General features: G+C 51.3%; 1 pseudogene; it reads left to right on the top strand.

Moving 5' to 3' along the window:
• The first annotated feature begins 1,864 nt into the window (after positions 1–1,864).
• LOC146172028 (uncharacterized) lies at positions 1,865–3,409 on the top strand (annotated as a pseudogene).
• Positions 3,410–4,936: the final 1,527 nt, after the last annotated feature.

Genomic DNA, 4,936 nt, shown 5'->3' on the forward strand with positions numbered 1-4,936 from the left:
AGAAAGGCCTCCTGGTGCCTGTCTGCTCAAGGGTGCGAGCAAAGGACAACCAAGAGGAGGTATCTTTCGATGGCATTTGGGAGCTCTGCGCGTGTCCATGATTTTGTGATGTCTCAGCAGGCTATCCACCACTGCTGCGCAAAACTGACCGCTCCTTATTATCGAACACTTCTCACAGAGATGAAAATTTCTCTTAAGATCTTCCAAGAAGTGAAAAAACCTTGGATAACTCGAGAACTTAGCCTCGCGACGTCGTCGACGCGCGCGTGGCGCGAAAATGGGCTTTTCGCGCCCGATCTAGCGTAGTCTAATATCTTCGCCCTGGGTGCTGTTAAACTACACAAAGAGCGACACACAGGACGACACAAAGCAACTAACGCATTGCAAAGCATTGCGCTCGTTGCGTTGTGTCGTCTTTTTTGTATTCGTTTAAGCGCATCCATATACCAGTATGAACCACCAACTAGCCCCATTTAATGCTTGATATTTTCACCCGGCGTTACCACTTGTCCTTTACTGGGGAACATAAGCCAGTAAGCGCGCGAAATTGTCCTCGTAGCCCTGCCCTTTACATTGGCCGCCGCAATCGCCGGCTGCCACCAGCACCGGACCTCTTCCTTCGGTTGCGAGCACCTTTTTGCAACTATCATCAGTTATGTACATCGTGACTGCAGGAGCAGTGACGACCCTTCGCAGGGTACAAACGCACTTGAAGACAACTTCAAGGCACAGCTGACGCGCCTGAACAAGTATGGTGTAGCCACACGCGAGTCAGAGCATAGGCAATAGGTCAATCCTGTTGTCGAAATAACAGAAAAGACCGAACTGTTTGTTTGTGCCTTGATTCACGAACATCAGTGCAACGCTGAACAGGCAACATTACCTTATACCAATTCCAAAGGAGCTCTTTGCAAGCCTGAATGGCTCAACAGTGTTCTCGTTCCTAGACGCTGTTAGAGGTGGGACTCGGCTGCCTCTGGACGGATCCTCGGTCGCATCGATGCCCGCTCCACCCAGGAAGAAGTGCCGCTGAGCGAAGGAGTTAAGAGTTGAAAGACAAAGACTTTGTTTATGTACACTTTAGAAGGAGTAGAGAAAAACCGACGATGCCCGAACACACATACGGTTTTATAGGGTTTGTGTTCCCAAGTTCCCCAGATGAAGGGCGGGCTCGTCGTGGAGGGAGTCTCCTTATCACTTCAATGTCATTTACATGAACACACTTTCACACCCGCCGACATGCCCCCTCGAAAGAGTGTAGACTTTGTAGTGAGGAGACAACCATTGTGGCGGTGTAGATGGTTGCACAAAGGAGGTCGGTGTCTGCCGGCGGCTCATGGTCTGGGACACACTGCGTCAGCAAGAGGAATTGGAGAAGCGTAGCCAGAGACGAAACCATCAGTCACTCCATTCGACTTCTCAAAGAGGTGCCCGCGCGGCCGCCTTGAGCGTGTACCGATCCAGGCGGGAGCCACTGGGAGCCACTTGAACCTTTTTGTTCCCGATGGCACGTCGTTGACCACTGTCGCTGGCCGGCCGAACAACCCCGCTGTTGTATATTTGGTTTTGGCTTTGATTTGACGATCACCGCCGCTATATTGGGACCAGTGTCGCCTTTATATAAAAACATGCGTATCCTTGACTAAAGAAAAGTAGATATATTGGTTGCTCGGCCGGCGCGGCCGCTTCTCGTTCATCTGCGGCACTGCACGCCGATACACCATTGGCGACGAGGGTTAATCGGTTTCAGGAGGCGTGATTTTCGCCTTCGGTTTTCCTGCGCCAGGAGATTTCAGGGCTCGCTCCAACGCCTCCGTTCCTGCCCGCGCCTGGCCGCCCTGCTGTTGCATAGCCGCAATGACTCCGCATCTTCGAGAATTTCCTGCTTGCTTCGGGTTCCTCCGACTGCGCACCGGATCGTCGCAAGGCCCTACTACTTCACAGTCCCGGCGTAGAAGGTCAGCGCATATTTTACACCCTGCTGCTTCCATCTTCGCACAACACTACGCACGGTGAGCAAACGGCGTAAGGCATCAGGAGACAGCAATGGCATTTCCAGGGCCCAAACCATCGTCGTACGACATCGCAGGGGTGTGCGCTTGTAAGAGGCTCCGCAAACCCCGCTGCGCTCCTTCTGGGGTAAAATAATTTCGAACACTTCAACCTGCAAAGATGATTCGAGTTACCGTGTGTCACGGGGTTCAAAACTGAAATCGAGTCGTGTCTTGTACACGCGAAAACTCAGAAAAAGCCTTGAAGTTTCGAGTGCGAAACGCTCTATGCCAGGATGTCGAAAGACGTAAAGTTTCACTGTCACTGACGAAGTTCCCTTCTCAGAGAATCGCTGCAGTCCTCGGCAACTCAGGATTTCCGACGGTCTCACCGCAGTCGCGGCCTAGTGGTTAGAGCGCCCGTCCCGGCTGCGGGAGGTGGTGAGTTCGAAGCCCACCGCCGTACACCCACCGGTAAAAATGGGTAAAAGCAGACCCCCGGCCTGGCGCCCAGTTTCCCCGCTGCGCCCTCCGGGGAACAATCAGTTTCGAACACGTCAGCCTGCAAATGTGGTTCAAGATTAAGTTGAGATTGATGATGAGATGTTGAAGATCAAATGATGTTGATGAGATGATGCCCCTCATGATGTAAAGAAGGGCCACATAATGAGCTTTTGTCGCTCGAGGCGGGTTTATTGTTGTCCGATGGCGGAACGGATCACTTACCCATCAGCGCAACTGTTCGGGACCTATGACCCTTTTCCTAAGCATTTCACCCCAGAAGAGCCGAGCACCAGGCCAGGGGAAAGAAGCGGTGGCCTTGTGGTAGAAAATCTGCCTCGTGTTCGGGAGATACTGGGTTCGATCACTGGTGCCGCCGGGTACTCACCGGTTTTCAAAGGGTACAAGCATACCCCCGGCCTGATGTTCGGCTCTTCTGGAGTGAAATGCTTGGGAAAGGGGTGGCGGCCAAAATAGTCCCGCCGATGGGACAGTGAATCGTTCTGCCATCGGACAACAGTAAGTCCGCCTCGCTCGGCAAAAGCCCCTCATGTGGCCCTTTTTTTAGCCATGTTTCTTCAGGTACCCGAGGCTCAAAGGGAGAACCAAGATGAAATGAACCGTCGTCGTACGACATCGCAGTTGCAGCTCTGCACACTCATTTTACGACAGCAAGCAATGGTGTGGCCGAGCGACACCGTTTCGGTAGGCGTGTACAGCAAGCTGATGAAACTATCAATGAGTACATTACCGCATTGCGCGAGCTTTCTGCTACGTGCTCCTTTCCTTCCCTGGAAGATTCTCTGCGTGACCAATTCGTTGCGGGTGTATCATCTCAGAGCTTGCGGGGGCGGTTCCTTCTGGATGGGTCGTCTCTCCCGTTCCTTAGAGCTCTACTCATGGCAGCACAGTTCTAACAGGCAACCAACGACCCGCAAGAATTCGCCTCTGCAGATGTTGAATGCGTGAACACCCATTAAAACATGTCACCACGGACATCATGTTCCGAAAGCAGCTCGAAGCGCTACCGTAGCTACCAGTCACATCATAATGCCGCCTCATTTCGCTCTCCAGCCAAAAACAAGCGTTGCCAACGTTGCGGTATCATTGGTCACTTTCGCTCTGTTTGCAACAAACAAGACAGCGCTCCACTTCGTGTGATAGAAAGCGAAAATTCATCCGAGGAATATAGATAGATGGATTTATTGAAAGTAAAAGCAGAGAGGTTGGCCGGAATAATTGAAATCTGGCCTGCTACTCTGCACTGGGGAAGGGGAAGGGGAGAAGAAAGAAGATCATGATGGGTGACGATGTGGGAGAAGGCATCTGAAATATATATACAGACACAGTAGCTTGCCTCACAAGCGCGAATCAAGCCCCCTGGCGCACAAAAAACGGCAAAGAGCACGCACTGCCTGTACACCCTTCCCCTTGTCCTGCCAGGCGCCCAGCAGCAGTTCCTCCGACAAAGGCATCTTGTCCAAAAGCTTGAAGAAAGCGGCTAGCACACTTCTTTCGCCCGCATACACTGGGCACACCAATAATATATGGTCCACAGTCTCTGGGATGCCACAAGTTGAACATTCCGGCGAGTCCACCTGTCCAATTAAATACAAGTACTTGCGCGTTAAAGCAGCGTTTAAACGAAGTCTATGTAGTAAGCATGCCTGATGACGCGGAATATCACGCGGAACATAAAATTTCAATGCTCGATTCAGTCTTTTTAGACGAATGTGTCGGGCTTCTGGCTGGGCCCAGTAAGCTGCTGTAGCGTTCTTCATGTAATTCGTAAGAAGGTATGTCGTATCCGCTCTTGAAAAAGGCACAGCTGTTTGGAGGCCATTGCTGAGAGCGCTTTTCGCTTCAACATCGGACTGTTCATTCCCATGGAGCCCGCAGTGGGCAGGGATCCATTGAAATATTATCTTGTGACTTTGGAGCTGGGCAGATGTGAGGAGCTCCATAATGTTTAGTGCCAGGGACTCGTAGGCAGTGTGGCGTGAGAAGTTATCCAAAATTTGCAATGCAGTCTTTGAGTCTGTGAATATATGCACCATTTTTGAAGTGGTTGCCCACATGTGTAGCGAATAGATTTCCGAATGGCTACAAGTTCAGCAGCGGTTGATGTTGAAGTATGTCCCAAAAGGAAATGTAGAGTCGTTTTCTGAGCTAGTATGACCACAGCTGCAGCGGATGCCTGTGCTGACACAGATCCATCGGTCTATACGTGAATATAATTAGGATATTCTGACCAGATGTGCGCCAGAGTAAGTTGTTTGAGCCCACTAAGTGGCACCATTGATTTCTTTAGTATTCCGGAAACACGAAGGTGCACCAGAGGTTTATCCATTGTTCATGGTGGTTGGGCGGGACGATATGGGAGGGCATATCTTGTCGGTACTTGCGACTGATGGCAGGGGAGTGCACTTGTAAAACTGCAGTCC

Source organism: Amblyomma maculatum, unplaced genomic scaffold, assembly GCF_055883805.1.
Source record: "Amblyomma maculatum isolate TAMU_Amacu unplaced genomic scaffold, ASM5588380v1 scaffold_15, whole genome shotgun sequence".
NCBI lineage: Eukaryota > Metazoa > Arthropoda > Arachnida > Ixodida > Ixodidae > Amblyomma > Amblyomma maculatum.